Source organism: Gallinula chloropus, assembly GCF_964237585.1.
Source record: "Gallinula chloropus genome assembly, chromosome: 12".
Taxonomy (NCBI): Eukaryota; Metazoa; Chordata; class Aves; order Gruiformes; family Rallidae; genus Gallinula; species Gallinula chloropus.
Window position 1 is genome coordinate 19,536,669 of NC_140097.1, and position 17,700 is coordinate 19,554,368.

The 17,700-nt window shown below is 55.8% G+C and overlaps 3 pseudogenes across 3 annotated transcripts in view; all 3 read left to right on the forward strand.

Moving 5' to 3' along the window:
- Positions 1-5,821: 5,821 nt before the first annotated feature.
- LOC311196080 (PHD finger protein 7-like) lies at positions 5,822-10,490 on the forward strand (annotated as a pseudogene). Its single transcript has 8 exons — positions 5,822-5,929; positions 8,299-8,428; positions 8,754-8,845; positions 8,929-9,030; positions 9,308-9,432; positions 9,528-9,880; positions 10,028-10,141; positions 10,298-10,490. The product of its transcript is annotated as a PHD finger protein 7-like (transcript).
- A 209-nt stretch (positions 10,491-10,699) lies between these two features.
- On the forward strand, positions 10,700-15,333 carry LOC311196081 (PHD finger protein 7-like; annotated as a pseudogene). The gene is made up of 8 exons: positions 10,700-10,807; positions 13,142-13,271; positions 13,597-13,688; positions 13,772-13,873; positions 14,151-14,275; positions 14,371-14,723; positions 14,871-14,984; positions 15,141-15,333. The product of its transcript is annotated as a PHD finger protein 7-like (transcript).
- A 209-nt stretch (positions 15,334-15,542) lies between these two features.
- The window catches only part of LOC311196082 (PHD finger protein 7-like), a 5,194-nt pseudogene continuing 3,036 nt past the window's right edge, over positions 15,543-17,700 (forward strand). The window contains exon 1 of the transcript in view: positions 15,543-15,650. The product of the transcript in view is annotated as a PHD finger protein 7-like (transcript). The remainder of the gene's footprint in view (positions 15,651-17,700) is intronic.

Below are 17,700 nucleotides of genomic sequence, written 5' to 3' on the forward strand. Positions count from 1 at the left end.
TACACCTTGTCCATCTCCAGCCATACCCCTCACGGGATAACAGAACCACGATCAGGACTCTGTACTCTACAGTTATGCTGTGTATCAGTCACTCACCACTTACACCAGAGTTAGTTCACTCACACAAACAGTCAAATCTAAATCAATTTTCACCATATTAGGTGGAAAATGAAGACTTGAGGCATCTCATGTGGTCCTCAGTTCTGTTTTACAAGACTCCCAGTGTAGAAGTGATGGCTTCTGTGCTTGTCTCAACAAAAGCTATTTACTTTCTTTTGGAAGATTCTTTTGTTCATGCTGATGAACACCAGCCAGGTAAGATTGTTGTCTTGATCCTTTAATAAGGTTACCAACTTGATTGATCACTGTCTGTGGGTTTGTCTTCAGTTTAAGGACTGATCTTGATCGATACTCTTTCTTGGGTCGTCCCAGTTGAGCGGGAGTGGGACGGTTTGAAATATGCGAAGTACTTGCATGAGACTTAGATTCAAAAAAATATCTTGAGTCATGGCTCCTTCTCAAATGCTGATCTGTGTGCCGCTGTGTCTGTGCTTTTCTCAGATGTTGTTTCATAGCCCCTAGCATCACCTGGGCCCTTTTGTATTCAACATAGTGAGGGAAGGGGAATGAAACTCCTGGTGTGCATTCAGTTCATGTGAGTGGTTTGTTTAATACATCTGCTGTTGATGTCATCACTGGTGTGACCACTGCTTCAATAAATGCTGCGAACAAGGTGTATTTATTGCTTGAAGAATTATTAGCCACTATTCTTTCTTTTATTATTTCTTCCATCATGTGTGATATGTGTAAGATTTTAATATAAAAACTACGCTTATCAAAATTATACTTACTCTCTTCTGGCTTTTTATCATGTAACCTTTTCCAACAGATTTCTAGAACAAAGAAAAGTCAAGATTGTGAAGCTTAGAAGCCTGTGGAAAAGTGTGCTGGTAATGCCAGGGAGACTCTGGTAGAGATCTGCAATCCAAATACAATTATTCCAATATTGTTTATAAGTAAAACCATATTTAAATAGATAGAAATCTTGGATTCTTCCAGCTGCAGCCAACTGTCACAGGTTGTTGTTTATCCTAATACATTAGGTATTGCAGAGTACTAAGTGGAACTATGATAATGTATGTTTCTTGCAGGAAGAATGGAGAATTACGAACTCATTCACTCTAGCAGAGTAAAATTTATTTATCCAAATGAAGAAGAAATTTGGGGGCTTGCTTTCCGAGTGGCAGAGAAGATGGATGGCTTTACTAATCTTCAGTCCCTTGACATTCTTCTGTATGTGTTGGCATTTCAAGCAAGTCGTGTCAAAGGATCTGCCCAAAACACTAGTTCACTTGAATATAGAACACACTTATTAACCAGTTCCAATTTGTTTCTTTTCAATGAAGACTATATCAGTTACCCACTGCCTGAATTTGCTAAGAAATCACCATAGAGAAGTATCAGCTCGCTGATGGAAGATGAATCCAGAATTTACATAGAGTACTTATGGGTTATCAGACATATCCACAGGCCCTTACGTTTGTGATTGATGATGTTCAGAATCAGGATCTGATGCAGAATTTAACACTGGATCACTCTGGAGAACAGGCAGTGCCCCAAAGGGGCACTAAACAAGAAGGCAGCAAAAGCAGTGAGATCCAGTGGTACATCTTTATCCCAAGTGCAGAAGGCAGGGAGAAATTACTTTCACTGCTCACAAGGCAGTGGGAGATCCTGTGTCATAGGGAACAGCCTTTGGAACTAACTGGATAATTGATTTCTTCCTCTTGTTTGGCAAGAGCACTGCGAGGCTTCTGTGTGTATTTCTCTTTAGTAATCATAAGACCGACTAGAATTGGCTTGCCTTTGCTGGGAGGGCCTCTTTAGATCATCAAGTCCAGCCAGGAGCTAGGGGAAAGGTAGAGGTGGCAGGGGGAGTTCAGTACCACCCACCCAATTAAAGGGCTGATGAGCTGCCCCCCCCCACACACCCCCTTTCAAGGAGCATGGGTGCTAATCTGAATATGCGTAGCCCCTGATAGCTGATGGGGTATTACTAGCCAATTAGTGCAAATTTAAACAAGTCTTTCTGCTGCTGTAACAAGATAATGTCTTGGCGTCCTGCATGCCAGGCAACGGCCCCACTTTTGGGACAAGGAATTGAAAGAAAAGGATGTCATGGGGGCTGGTGACAAAAGCCTTGCAGAAGCGCAGACACATGACATCCACCGCCCTCCCCTTGTCCCCTGCTGCAGCTACACAATGGCAGAAAGCCACTCCATGGGCGGGTCAGGCAGGGCCTACCCTTGGTGAAGCCATGATTTTAGAAAACACCATGCCTTTTAGAGGACACTCTAAAAGCAGGAGTAGAAGGAGGTGGCCTGGAAAGCCTCTGTCCTGAGCACCTGGGAAGCTTCTCTCTTGGTCCTGAATGACATTTTGGTCCTGGATTCTCCAACACAGGATTCCACAGTACGTGTTTCTGGTCCTGGACGTGCACAAGACACCATCTGGTTGTTGTCCCAGTGGCACAGACAAGTTGCTCAAGAGAGGTCATCATTGATGGGTTAACTGAAAGGGCTTCAGGGGTGATTAAGCACCGATTAAATGGTAATCAATCGATGGCTGAAGGAAAGTCAAAGAGTGATGGGGCAAGAACAGAAGGGTCATCAGAATCCTCGGATGATGTGGGTTGGAAAAGACCCTTAAGATCAGCAAATTGCACTGTTAACCTAAGAGTATCGGGCCCACCGCAAAACCACGTCCCTGAGTGCCACATCTACAGGACATTAAATGCTTCCCAGGATGGTTAGTCAGCCACTTCCCCGGGCAGCCGTCTCCAGTGCTTGACAACCCATGGCCCGTCAATCCAGCCGCTCCAGATCCCTCTGTTGAGCCTTGCTACACTCCAGTTGATCAAGCCTCCCACCCAGCACCTCCCCAAAGCGCTAAGGGGATCAGGAGAAAGACACTGGGCCCCTGCGACATTGAGGTGCTGGCCTGAGGTCCTGTGCTGTGCCCTGGCCACTCCACCATATCTGAGTGGTTGGGAGGTATGAACCCAGGCCAGGCTGTAAGGTGGCTTCTGCCCCCTGTCCTGGGGAGCCCAGACCCACAGGCAGAACTTGAGACGCAGCCCGGATGGAGCTGCCCGAGGAGCACCTTTCTGCCAATGGCGTCTCTGCCCATGTTTGGGCTGCGCACAGGTCAGCGGCGCTGATGTCACAGTAGCCATTGTGACCCGCAAAGGCAAGCCTATAAAAAGGCTCACCGGGCCAGGCCGTGGGTCAGTGCGACCCGGCGAGGGTGAGGAGAGGGCAGGGGAGGGACAGGGCTGGCAATGGAGGAGCGAGGCCCCACACCTCAGGGCTCTGGGCCTCTACTGCCAGCTCACCCGCTTCTCTCGCTTCTCCCTCACAGTCAGCAGAGGAGAATTTGGAGGAGACAGCCCGGCACTGCTGGGACAGAGACTCTCCAAACGCTCACAGTTGTCTCACGCTCACCATGAGCACAAGCGAGGAGGAGGCGGCCTATGACCCAAGGAATCTGGGTGAGAGCAAAGTGTCCCTCCCATAGCCTGGCAGCGGTCGTGGGGACATTCAGCATGGGACCAAGAGCAGGGGCAGGAGCAGGCAGGAGCTCCCCGACCGCCCTGGGGAAGAACCCCGCCTTTCCTCAGCAAGCAGGGCCCAGGCAGTGGGCACCTGCTGGGACACCCGTGCCTGCTGTGTCCCCTTCTTCTCCAAAGCCTCCAGCCCTGCCAAGCCAACAGCTAGGCAGGGACAGAGCAGGCCCTTGGGGCAACACCTCAGGGATGCTTCCCCCAGCCCTGCAGAAGTGCTCATTCTCAGTGGCCTTTGCTCTCTCCCTTCCAGCATGCATGCTGTGTCATCGGGCAGAGGCTGACCCGGATATCTGTGGGCCCAAACTGCAGGATCAAGGGCTCTGCGCCCATCTATTCTGCCTGGTGAGTTCCCCCAGGGCTCCCTCCTGCTTTCCATAGGCAGTCCCTGCCACACACTCCTCATCAGCTCCTCCTCTTTTCTGCAGTTTTTTAGCACCAACCTGTTTCAGAGAGCCCCTGAGAATTCAGGACTCATTGGATTTAGCCCCGAGGAGGTCAGACACACAATCGAGCGGGCAGTGTGGAAGGTGAGGACCTGATAAGAACAAGTTTTGCGCCGGCACAAAGTTGTGGTAACTTAGCTCCGAGCCCGAGAAAGCAAGCCCAGCCCTTCCAACCAGCTCTGGAGCAAACACCTTGCTCCCAGCAGCTCCAGAGGGGTTGCAGCCCAGGAGCCTCGTCGGCCAGGCGGATCTGCGGGCTGTGGCCCAGCAGCGGCCACATCCTGCTCCCTGCCCAGAGGTGTGGGGTTGGCCATGGAGGCCCTGAGGCTGACGCTGATGGGGGCTGCTGTGCTTTTTCCAGGACTGCCTTGTCTGTGGCCTGAGTGGGGCCACCCTCACCTGCTGGACAAGGGGCTGCAACCGCAGGTTCCATCTCCCCTGTGCCGTGGCGGGTGAATGCATCACCCAGTACTTTGGGCTATACAGGTGAGGTTCCCCAGCCTTTGCAACGTGTATAGGCATTAAACATCACCCTTCTTCAAGCACTTCCCACCTCACCCATCCCTTGCGTCTTGCCCCAGGACCTTCTGCTGGGAGCACCGTCCCAAGCAGAAAGTGGTGGAGACTCCAGAGGAGAACACCACCTGCCTTATCTGCCTGGAACCTGTGGAGCACAGCGTGTCATATGGCACCATGGTGTGCCCAGCATGCAATCACGCCTGGTTCCACAGGAGCTGCATCCGGGTAGGAGCCCTTCCCTCACCCCCGGGCCACGGGAGGTTCTCAGCAGCACCAGGGCCTGCCTTATGCTCCTGTTTCTCCTGTAGGGACACGCTATGTGTGCCGGCATAGTTTGCTTCGCGTGCCCCCTCTGCAGAGACAGCGCAAAATTCCAGGTGGAAATGGTCACAATGGGGATCCGAATCCCTGCAAGGTTGGTGTCCTCCTGCTCATCTCACAAAACAGGAAGGTTTCAAGTGCTGTGCCGAGCCAGGGCCAGCCCCTGCAGAAGAGCAGGAATGCCCCACATCTACCTGAGGCTGGGGCAGCAAGGGCTCATCAACTTTCCTTTCTCCATCAGACGGCCAATGTGGGAAGTAAGCCACACTTTCCCAACACTGCGCGAGAGGCACAGCCGCTGTGATGCCAGCGAGTGCCTTTGTCCAGGAGGCAGGGAGCAGGCAGAGGACGAGGGGTAAGTTGCCAAAGCTGCGCCCCGGGGCTTTCCATGGCATCCCTGTCTGGCCAAGGGCTCCAAGCAGAAGGACCGAGAACGAGAGCTCTGCTGGACGGTCCCTCCCATGCTGTGGTGGTTTTGTCCTCATGGCCATTAACCCACTTGCTTTCCCAGGCCCTGGCAACTGCTGCTGTGTGTCTCCTGCGCTGCCGAGGGCACCCACAGAGGCTGCTCCAGCTTGGAGAGCACAGCCAGCTGGGAGTGCAGCAGCTGTGCGGGCCCAGCCATCGGTAAGAGGCAAAGCACCCGGGTGCCCCTGGGCGGAGGCCAGGGACAGGAAAGGCCTGGCAGCGAGTGCCCGGGGTAGGCCTGGCAGAGCCTCTCTGCTTCAGGAGATCTGGCAGCGCTGCACTGGGTCATGTTGCCGTGCAGGGCCATGTCCTTCACCTCCTTGCTTCCCTTACAGCCTCCAGTGCCAGTGTGGAGCTCACCAGCCCCGGCACCACAAGCCAGCCAGCGTCAGGGCCTTCCCAAGATGCACAGGCAGCCGGGACCAGCAGCCCCAGCACTGGCAGCATGGCAGCGTCAGAGCCACCCCAGGGCTCCCCAGTGCTTGAGAGCGGCAGCCACTCCAACACCCCTGGGCCTGAGCGGCTGCGAGACCGCTCCCGCTTGCAACGGCGGGTCAAAAAGCCCTACAGCCAGCACAGGGGACATCACCAGAGGAGCCGCGCAAGATCACCGAGTGCTGAGACCAGCACCCCCAGCCAGGCAGCACTGGGGCCATCCCACAGCTCCCCAGCACCTGAGACAAGCAGCCCCAGCACCACCAGCCAGCTGCCATCGGGGTCCTGCTGTGGCTCCCCAGTACTTGAGAGCGGCAGCCAATCCAGCGCCCCTGGGCCCGAGCAGCTGCAGGACCGCTCCAGTGCCCCTGGGCCCGAGCAGCTGCAGGACCGCTCCAGTGCCCCTGGGCCCGAGCAGCTGCAGGACTGCTCCAGCATCCCTGGGCCTGAGGAACTGCAGGACTGCTCCAGCGCCCCTGGGCCCGAGCGGCTGCGAGGCCGCTCACGCTTGCAACACCGGGCCCAAAATCCCTACAGCCGGCCCAGAGGACAGCGCAGGACCAGCCCTGAGACGACCCAGAGTGCTGGCACTCGTCCCCCTTCTCCCCCAGAATAAAGTTGCCTGAATTCTCTGCACTGGGAGATTCCACACTCATTTGTCAGCTTCCTTCTCCTGCTCTCCCCTTCTCAAGGGGTTAGCTTTAGGGCTGGGCCCAGAGGGTGGTCTTCCCCATGGGCACAGCAGCATCTTCACCAGACCAACATCCATCCCTGCAGACTGGCCTTGCCCAGCTGCCCAGTGCCATGGCCATGAGCTTTGGGTCTTGCTGGCCCTGCGGACAGCTCAGTTTGACTGGGGCAAGTTCACCTGGGCACTGTGTGCCACACCCGCCCACCTGGCACAGCTCCTGCCCCTCGCCCTACAAAATCACAGGCCCCTGTGTTATAAACGGTGGTGACAAATTGTTCACTCTAGTTTACAGTATCCAAATAGAATTTATTTGAGCAAGTAAGAAGCAGGCCAAACAGCAGGTCTCTGCTCCACCAACGGCGCACACCCAAGCAGCAGACCGACCCTACATTTATGCAGAAAAACAATGAATATTCTATTAACGCCTATACATAATTATTACCTAAACCCACCTACTCTCGCTTCACATGTTAATTAGCTTATCAGTCCTTTGCGCTTGCGCAGATCCTTCCAAGAATTGTGAGCAAGGGTCTCTGGTGGTCCTTGGAAGAAAGCCATGAGTTGTCCTCACAATGTACTTTTCAACTTTTGCCTAGAATGTGAGGGTCTTGCAAGCTTGTAGTGTTCTTATCAGTCTGAGCTAATTTATGTCCTTGTTAGTCAGTTTTTCTGTAGCAAGGGGATAAACAATGTATCCCCCGAATCCTTGTTCCCAGAGATAGAGTGAGACTTTCACAAGTAAGTCCTTTGTTATGTAAAAGAAAGAAAAAGAAACAGACTCTTGTCCCTCACAAGCCATTAGTTCCCAGAGCTGCTTCCCATAACTATACTGCGTAACTACACTACCTATATATCCTGATCCTATACCCTTACATCAATTGCGATTAATAACAGCTTAGTTAAAAGGTTAACATAGTTTAACTGCCTACTGGTTTGATTAACAAATTGATTACACAAGGTTTATTACATTAAGCACAGATTAAATGATAATCAATCGATGGCTGAAGGAAAGTCAAAGAGTGATGGGGCAAGAACAGAAGGGTCATCAGAATCCTCGGATGATGTGGGTTGGAAAAGACCCTTAAGATCAGCAAATTGCACTGTTAACCTAAGAGTATCGGGCCCACCGCAAAACCACGTCCCTGAGTGCCACATCTACAGGACATTAAATGCTTCCCAGGATGGTTAGTCAGCCACTTCCCCGGGCAGCCGTCTCCAGTGCTTGACAACCCATGGCCCGTCAATCCAGCCGCTCCAGATCCCTCTGTTGAGCCTTGCTACACTCCAGTTGATCAAGCCTCCCACCCAGCACCTCCCCAAAGCGCTAAGGGGATCAGGAGAAAGACACTGGGCTCCTGCGACATTGAGGTGCCGGCCTGAGGTCCTGTGCTGTGCCCTGGCCACTCCACCATATCTGAGTGGTTGGGAGGTATGAACCCAGGCCAGGCTGTAAGGTGGCTTCTGCCCCCTGTCCTGGGGAGCCCAGACCCACAGGCAGAACTTGAGACGCAGCCCGGATGGAGCTGCCCGAGGAGCACCTTTCTGCCAATGGCGTCTCTGCCCATGTTTGGGCTGCGCACAGGTCAGCGGCGCTGATGTCACAGTAGCCATTGTGACCCGCAAAGGCAAGCCTATAAAAAGGCTCACCGGGCCAGGCTGTGGGTCAGTGCGACCTGGCGAGGGTGAGGAGAGGGCAGGGGAGGGACAGGGCTGGCAATGGAGGAGCGAGGCCCCACACCTCAGGGCTCTGGGCCTCTACTGCCTGCTCACCCGCTTCTCTCGCTTCTCCCTCACAGTCAGCAGAGGAGAATTTGGAGGAGACAGCCCGGCACTGCTGGGACAGAGACTCTCCAAACGCTCACAGTTGTCTCACGCTCACCATGAGCACAAGCGAGGAGGAGGCGGCCTATGACCCAAGGAATCTGGGTGAGAGCAAAGTGTCCCTCCCATAGCCTGGCAGCGGTCGTGGGGACATTCAGCATGGGACCAAGAGCAGGGGCAGGAGCAGGCAGGAGCTCCCCGACCGCCCTGGGGAAGAACCCCGCCTTTCCTCAGCAAGCAGGGCCCAGGCAGTGGGCACCTGCTGGGACACCCGTGCCTGCTGTGTCCCCTTCTTCTCCAAAGCCTCCAGCCCTGCCAAGCCAACAGCTAGGCAGGGACAGAGCAGGCCCTTGGGGCAACACCTCAGGGATGCTTCCCCCAGCCCTGCAGAAGTGCTCATTCTCAGTGGCCTTTGCTCTCTCCCCTCCAGCATGCATGCTGTGTCATCGGGCAGAGGCTGACCCGGATATCTGTGGGCCCAAACTGCAGGATCAAGGGCTCTGCGCCCATCTATTCTGCCTGGTGAGTTCCCCCAGGGCTCCCTCCTGCTTTCCATAGGCAGTCCCTGCCACACACTCCTCATCAGCTCCTCCTCTTTTCTGCAGTTTTTTAGCACCAACCTGTTTCAGAGAGCCCCTGAGAATTCAGGACTCATTGGATTTAGCCCCGAGGAGGTCAGACACACAATCGAGCGGGCAGTGTGGAAGGTGAGGACCTGATAAGAACAAGTTTTGCGCCGGCACAAAGTTGTGGTAACTTAGCTCCGAGCCCGAGAAAGCAAGCCCAGCCCTTCCAACCAGCTCTGGAGCAAACACCTTGCTCCCAGCAGCTCCAGAGGGGTTGCAGCCCAGGAGCCTCATCGGCCAGGCGGATCTGCGGGCTGTGGCCCAGCAGCGGCCACATCCTGCTCCCTGCTCAGAGGTGTGGGGTTGGCCATGGAGGCCCTGAGGCTGACGCTGATGGGGGCTGCTGTGCTCTTTCCAGGACTGCCTTGTCTGTGGCCTGAGTGGGGCCACCCTCACCTGCTGGACAAGGGGCTGCAACCGCAGGTTCCATCTCCCCTGTGCCGTGGCGGGTGAATGCATCACCCAGTACTTTGGGCTATACAGGTGAGGTTCCCCAGCCTTTGCAACGTGTATAGGCATTAAACATCACCCTTCTTCAAGCACTTCCCACCTCACCCATCCCTTGCGTCTTGCCCCAGGACCTTCTGCTGGGAGCACCGTCCCAAGCAGAAAGTGGTGGAGACTCCAGAGGAGAACACCACCTGCCTTATCTGCCTGGAACCTGTGGAGCACAGCGTGTCATATGGCACCATGGTGTGCCCAGCATGCAATCACGCCTGGTTCCACAGGAGCTGCATCCGGGTAGGAGCCCTTCCCTCACCCCCGGGCCACGTGAGGTTCTCAGCAGCACCAGGGCCTGCCTTATGCTCCTGTTTCTCCTGTAGGGACACGCTATGTGTGCCGGCATAGTTTGCTTCGCGTGCCCCCTCTGCAGAGACAGCGCAAAATTCCAGGTGGAAATGGTCACAATGGGGATCCGAATCCCTGCAAGGTTGGTGTCCTCCTGCTCATCTCACAAAACAGGAAGGTTTCAAGTGCTGTGCCGAGCCAGGGCCAGCCCCTGCAGAAGAGCAGGAATGCCCCACATCTACCTGAGGCTGGGGCAGCAAGGGCTCATCAACTTTCCTTTCTCCATCAGACGGCCAATGTGGGAAGTAAGCCACACTTTCCCAACACTGCGCGAGAGGCACAGCCGCTGTGATGCCAGCGAGTGCCTTTGTCCAGGAGGCAGGGAGCAGGCAGAGGACGAGGGGTAAGTTGCCAAAGCTGCGCCCCGGGGCTTTCCATGGCATCCCTGTCTGGCCAAGGGCTCCAAGCAGAAGGACCGAGAACGAGAGCTCTGCTGGACGGTCCCTCCCATGCTGTGGTGGTTTTGTCCTCATGGCCATTAACCCGCTTGCTTTCCCAGGCCCTGGCAACTGCTGCTGTGTGTCTCCTGCGCTGCCGAGGGCACCCACAGAGGCTGCTCCAGCTTGGAGAGCACAGCCAGCTGGGAGTGCAGCAGCTGTGCGGGCCCAGCCATCGGTAAGAGGCAAAGCACCCGGGTGCCCCTGGGCGGAGGCCAGGGACTGGAAAGGCCTGGCAGCGAGTGCCCGGGGTAGGCCTGGCAGAGCCTCTCTGCTTCAGGAGATCTGGCAGCGCTGCACTGGGTCATGTTGCCGTGCAGGGCCATGTCCTTCACCTCCTTGCTTCCCTTACAGCCTCCAGTGCCAGCGTGGAGCTCACCAGCCCCGGCACCACAAGCCAGCCAGCGTCAGGGCCTTCCCAAGATGCACAGGCAGCCGGGACCAGCAGCCCCAGCACTGGCAGCATGGCAGCGTCAGAGCCACCCCAGGGCTCCCCAGTGCTTGAGAGCGGCAGCCACTCCAACACCCCTGGGCCTGAGCGGCTGCGAGACCGCTCCCGCTTGCAACGGCGGGTCAAAAAGCCCTACAGCCAGCACAGGGGACATCACCAGAGGAGCCGCGCAAGATCACCGAGTGCTGAGACCAGCACCCCCAGCCAGGCAGCACTGGGGCCATCCCACAGCTCCCCAGCACCTGAGACAAGCAGCCCCAGCACCACCAGCCAGCTGCCATCGGGGTCCTGCTCTGGCTCCCCAGTACTTGAGAGCGGCAGCCAATCCAGCGCCCCTGGGCCCGAGCAGCTGCAGGACCGCTCCAGTGCCCCTGGGCCCGAGCAGCTGCAGGACTGCTCCAGCATCCCTGGGCCTGAGGAACTGCAGGACTGCTCCAGCGCCCCTGGGCCCGAGCGGCTGCGAGGCCGCTCACGCTTGCAACACCGGGCCCAAAATCCCTACAGCCGGCCCAGAGGACAGCGCAGGACCAGCCCTGAGACGACCCAGAGTGCTGGCACTCGTCCCCCTTCTCCCCCAGAATAAAGTTGCCTGAATTCTCTGCACTGGGAGATTCCACACTCATTTGTCAGCTTCCTTCTCCTGCTCTCCCCTTCTCAAGGGGTTAGCTTTAGGGCTGGGCCCAGAGGGTGGTCTTCCCCATGGGCACAGCAGCATCTTCACCAGACCAACATCCATCCCTGCAGACTGGCCTTGCCCAGCTGCCCAGTGCCATGGCCATGAGCTTTGGGTCTTGCTGTCCCTGCGGACAGCTCAGTTTGACTGGGGCAAGTTCACCTGGGCACTGTGTGCCACACCCGCCCACCTGGCACAGCTCCTGCCCCTCGCCCTACAAAATCACAGGCCCCTGTGTTATAAACGGTGGTGACAAATTGTTCACTCTAGTTTACAGTATCCAAATAGAATTTATTTGAGCAAGTAAGAAGCAGGCCAAACAGCAGGTCTCTGCTCCACCAACGGCGCACACCCAAGCAGCAGACCGACCCTACATTTATGCAGAAAAACAATGAATATTCTATTAACGCCTATACATAATTATTACCTAAACCCACCTACTCTCGCTTCACATGTTAATTAGCTTATCAGTCCTTTGCGCTTGCGCAGATCCTTCCAAGAATTGTGAGCAAGGGTCTCTGGTGGTCCTTGGAAGAAAGCCATGAGTTGTCCTCACAATGTACTTTTCAACTTTTGCCTAGAATGTGAGGGTCTTGCAAGCTTGTAGTGTTCTTATCAGTCTGAGCTAATTTATGTCCTTGTTAGTCAGTTTTTCTGTAGCAAGGGGATAAACAATGTATCCCCCGAATCCTTGTTCCCAGAGATAGAGTGAGACTTTCACAAATAAGTCCTTTGTTATGTAAAAGAAAGAAAAAGAAACAGACTCTTGTCCCTCACAAGCCATTAGTTCCCAGAGCTGCTTCCCATAACTATACTGCGTAACTACACTACCTATATATCCTGATCCTATACCCTTACATCAATTGCGATTAATAACAGCTTAGTTAAAAGGTTAACATAGTTTAACTGCCTACTGGTTTGATTAACAAATTGATTACACAAGGTTTATTACATTAAGCACAGATTAAATGATAATCAATCGATGGCTGAAGGAAAGTCAAAGAGTGATGGGGCAAGAACAGAAGGGTCATCAGAATCCTCGGATGATGTGGGTTGGAAAAGACCCTTAAGATCAGCAAATTGCACTGTTAAACCTAAGAGTATCGGGCCCACCGCAAAACCACGTCCCTGAGTGCCACATCTACAGGACATTAAATGCTTCCCAGGATGGTTAGTCAGCCACTTCCCCGGGCAGCCGTCTCCAGTGCTTGACAACCCATGGCCCGTCAATCCAGCCGCTCCAGATCCCTCTGTTGAGCCTTGCTACACTCCAGTTGATCAAGCCTCCCACCCAGCACCTCCCCAAAGCGCTAAGGGGATCAGGAGAAAGACACTGGGCTCCTGCGACATTGAGGTGCCGGCCTGAGGTCCTGTGCTGTGCCCTGGCCACTCCACCATATCTGAGTGGTTGGGAGGTATGAACCCAGGCCAGGCTGTAAGGTGGCTTCTGCCCCCTGTCCTGGGGAGCCCAGACCCACAGGCAGAACTTGAGACGCAGCCCGGATGGAGCTGCCCGAGGAGCACCTTTCTGCCAATGGCGTCTCTGCCCATGTTTGGGCTGCGCACAGGTCAGCGGCGCTGATGTCACAGTAGCCATTGTGACCCGCAAAGGCAAGCCTATAAAAAGGCTCACCGGGCCAGGCCGTGGGTCAGTGCGACCCGGTGAGGGTGAGGAGAGGGCAGGGGAGGGACAGGGCTGGCAATGGAGGAGCGAGGCCCCACACCTCAGGGCTCTGGGCCTCTACTGCCAGCTCACCCGCTTCTCTCGCTTCTCCCTCACAGTCAGCAGAGGAGAATTTGGAGGAGACAGCCCGGCACTGCTGGGACAGAGACTCTCCAAACGCTCACAGTTGTCTCACGCTCACCATGAGCACAAGCGAGGAGGAGGCGGCCTATGACCCAAGGAATCTGGGTGAGAGTAAAGTGTCCCTCCCATAGCCTGGCAGCGGTCGTGGGGACATTCAGCATGGGACCAAGAGCAGGGGCAGGGGCAGGCAGGAGCTCCCCGACCGCCCTGGGGAAGAACCCCGCCTTTCCTCAGCAAGCAGGGCCCAGGCAGTGGGCACCTGCTGGGACACCCGTGCCTGCTGTGTCCCCTTCTTCTCCAAAGCCTCCAGCCCTGCCAAGCCAACAGCTAGGCAGGGACAGAGCAGGCCCTTGGGGCAACACCTCAGGGATGCTTCCCCCAGCCCTGCAGAAGTGCTCATTCTCAGTGGCCTTTGCTCTCTCCCTTCCAGCATGCATGCTGTGTCATCGGGCAGAGGCTGACCCGGATATCTGTGGGCCCAAACTGCAGGATCAAGGGCTCTGCGCCCATCTATTCTGCCTGGTGAGTTCCCCCAGGGCTCCCTCCTGCTTTCCATAGGCAGTCCCTGCCACACACTCCTCATCAGCTCCTCCTCTTTTCTGCAGTTTTTTAGCACCAACCTGTTTCAGAGAGCCCCTGAGAATTCAGGACTCATTGGATTTAGCCCCGAGGAGGTCAGACACACAATCGAGCGGGCAGTGTGGAAGGTGAGGACCTGATAAGAACAAGTTTTGCGCCGGCACAAAGTTGTGGTAACTTAGCTCCGAGCCCGAGAAAGCAAGCCCAGCCCTTCCAACCAGCTCTGGAGCAAACACCTTGCTCCCAGCAGCTCCAGAGGGGTTGCAGCCCAGGAGCCTCATCGGCCAGGCGGATCTGCGGGCTGTGGCCCAGCAGCGGCCACATCCTGCTCCCTGCTCAGAGGTGTGGGGTTGGCCATGGAGGCCCTGAGGCTGACGCTGATGGGGGCTGCTGTGCTCTTTCCAGGACTGCCTTGTCTGTGGCCTGAGTGGGGCCACCCTCACCTGCTGGACAAGGGGCTGCAACCGCAGGTTCCATCTCCCCTGTGCCGTGGCGGGTGAATGCATCACCCAGTACTTTGGGCTATACAGGTGAGGTTCCCCAGCCTTTGCAACGTGTATAGGCATTAAACATCACCCTTCTTCAAGCACTTCCCACCTCACCCATCCCTTGCGTCTTGCCCCAGGACCTTCTGCTGGGAGCACCGTCCCAAGCAGAAAGTGGTGGAGACTCCAGAGGAGAACACCACCTGCCTTATCTGCCTGGAACCTGTGGAGCACAGCGTGTCATATGGCACCATGGTGTGCCCAGCATGCAATCACGCCTGGTTCCACAGGAGCTGCATCCGGGTAGGAGCCCTTCCCTCACCCCCGGGCCACGTGAGGTTCTCAGCAGCACCAGGGCCTGCCTTATGCTCCTGTTTCTCCTGTAGGGACACGCTATGTGTGCCGGCATAGTTTGCTTCGCGTGCCCCCTCTGCAGAGACAGCGCAAAATTCCAGGTGGAAATGGTCACAATGGGGATCCGAATCCCTGCAAGGTTGGTGTCCTCCTGCTCATCTCACAAAACAGGAAGGTTTCAAGTGCTGTGCCGAGCCAGGGCCAGCCCCTGCAGAAGAGCAGGAATGCCCCACATCTACCTGAGGCTGGGGCAGCAAGGGCTCATCAACTTTCCTTTCTCCATCAGACGGCCAATGTGGGAAGTAAGCCACACTTTCCCAACACTGCGCGAGAGGCACAGCCGCTGTGATGCCAGCGAGTGCCTTTGTCCAGGAGGCAGGGAGCAGGCAGAGGACGAGGGGTAAGTTGCCAAAGCTGCGCCCCGGGGCTTTCCATGGCATCCCTGTCTGGCCAAGGGCTCCAAGCAGAAGGACCGAGAACGAGAGCTCTGCTGGACGGTCCCTCCCATGCTGTGGTGGTTTTGTCCTCATGGCCATTAACCCGCTTGCTTTCCCAGGCCCTGGCAACTGCTGCTGTGTGTCTCCTGCGCTGCCGAGGGCACCCACAGAGGCTGCTCCAGCTTGGAGAGCACAGCCAGCTGGGAGTGCAGCAGCTGTGCGGGCCCAGCCATCGGTAAGAGGCAAAGCACCCGGGTGCCCCTGGGCGGAGGCCAGGGACTGGAAAGGCCTGGCAGCGAGTGCCCGGGGTAGGCCTGGCAGAGCCTCTCTGCTTCAGGAGATCTGGCAGCGCTGCACTGGGTCATGTTGCCGTGCAGGGCCATGTCCTTCACCTCCTTGCTTCCCTTACAGCCTCCAGTGCCAGCGTGGAGCTCACCAGCCCCGGCACCACAAGCCAGCCAGCGTCAGGGCCTTCCCAAGATGCACAGGCAGCCGGGACCAGCAGCCCCAGCACTGGCAGCATGGCAGCGTCAGAGCCACCCCAGGGCTCCCCAGTGCTTGAGAGCGGCAGCCACTCCAACACCCCTGGGCCTGAGCGGCTGCGAGACCGCTCCCGCTTGCAACGGCGGGTCAAAAAGCCCTACAGCCAGCACAGGGGACATCACCAGAGGAGCCGCGCAAGATCACCGAGTGCTGAGACCAGCACCCCCAGCCAGGCAGCACTGGGGCCATCCCACAGCTCCCCAGCACCTGAGACAAGCAGCCCCAGCACCACCAGCCAGCTGCCATCGGGGTCCTGCTCTGGCTCCCCAGTACTTGAGAGCGGCAGCCAATCCAGCGCCCCTGGGCCCGAGCAGCTGCAGGACCGCTCCAGTGCCCCTGGGCCCGAGCAGCTGCAGGACTGCTCCAGCATCCCTGGGCCTGAGGAACTGCAGGACTGCTCCAGCGCCCCTGGGCCCGAGCGGCTGCGAGGCCGCTCACGCTTGCAACACCGGGCCCAAAATCCCTACAGCCGGCCCAGAGGACAGCGCAGGACCAGCCCTGAGACGACCCAGAGTGCTGGCACTCGTCCCCCTTCTCCCCCAGAATAAAGTTGCCTGAATTCTCTGCACTGGGAGATTCCACACTCATTTGTCAGCTTCCTTCTCCTGCTCTCCCCTTCTCAAGGGGTTAGCTTTAGGGCTGGGCCCAGAGGGTGGTCTTCCCCATGGGCACAGCAGCATCTTCACCAGACCAACATCCATCCCTGCAGACTGGCCTTGCCCAGCTGCCCAGTGCCATGGCCATGAGCTTTGGGTCTTGCTGTCCCTGCGGACAGCTCAGTTTGACTGGGGCAAGTTCACCTGGGCACTGTGTGCCACACCCGCCCACCTGGCACAGCTCCTGCCCCTCGCCCTACAAAATCACAGGCCCCTGTGTTATAAACGGTGGTGACAAATTGTTCACTCTAGTTTACAGTATCCAAATAGAATTTATTTGAGCAAGTAAGAAGCAGGCCAAACAGCAGGTCTCTGCTCCACCAACGGCGCACACCCAAGCAGCAGACCGACCCTACATTTATGCAGAAAAACAATGAATATTCTATTAACGCCTATACATAATTATTACCTAAACCCACCTACTCTCGCTTCACATGTTAATTAGCTTATCAGTCCTTTGCGCTTGCGCAGATCCTTCCAAGAATTGTGAGCAAGGGTCTCTGGTGGTCCTTGGAAGAAAGCCATGAGTTGTCCTCACAATGTACTTTTCAACTTTTGCCTAGAATGTGAGGGTCTTGCAAGCTTGTAGTGTTCTTATCAGTCTGAGCTAATTTATGTCCTTGTTAGTCAGTTTTTCTGTAGCAAGGGGATAAACAATGTATCCCCCGAATCCTTGTTCCCAGAGATAGAGTGAGACTTTCACAAATAAGTCCTTTGTTATGTAAAAGAAAGAAAAAGAAACAGACTCTTGTCCCTCACAAGCCATTAGTTCCCAGAGCTGCTTCCCATAACTATACTGCGTAACTACACTACCTATATATCCTGATCCTATACCCTTACATCAATTGCGATTAATAACAGCTTAGTTAAAAGGTTAACATAGTTTAACTGCCTACTGGTTTGATTAACAAATTGATTACACAAGGTTTATTACATTAAGCACAGATTAAATGATAATCAATCGATGGCTGAAGGAAAGTCAAAGAGTGATGGGGCAAGAACAGAAGGGTCATCAGAATCCTCGGATGATGTGGGTTGGAAAAGACCCTTAAGATCAGCAAATTGCACTGTTAAACCTAAGAGTATCGGGCCCACCGCAAAACCACGTCCCTGAGTGCCACATCTACAGGACATTAAATGCTTCCCAGGATGGTTAGTCAGCCACTTCCCCGGGCAGCCGTCTCCAGTGCTTGACAACCCATGGCCCGTCAATCCAGCCGCTCCAGATCCCTCTGTTGAGCCTTGCTACACTCCAGTTGATCAAGCCTCCCACCCAGCACCTCCCCAAAGCGCTAAGGGGATCAGGAGAAAGACACTGGGCTCCTGCGACATTGAGGTGCCGGCCTGAGGTCCTGTGCTGTGCCCTGGCCACTCCACCATATCTGAGTGGTTGGGAGGTATGAACCCAGGCCAGGCTGTAAGGTGGCTTCTGCCCCCTGTCCTGGGGAGCCCAGACCCACAGGCAGAACTTGAGACGCAG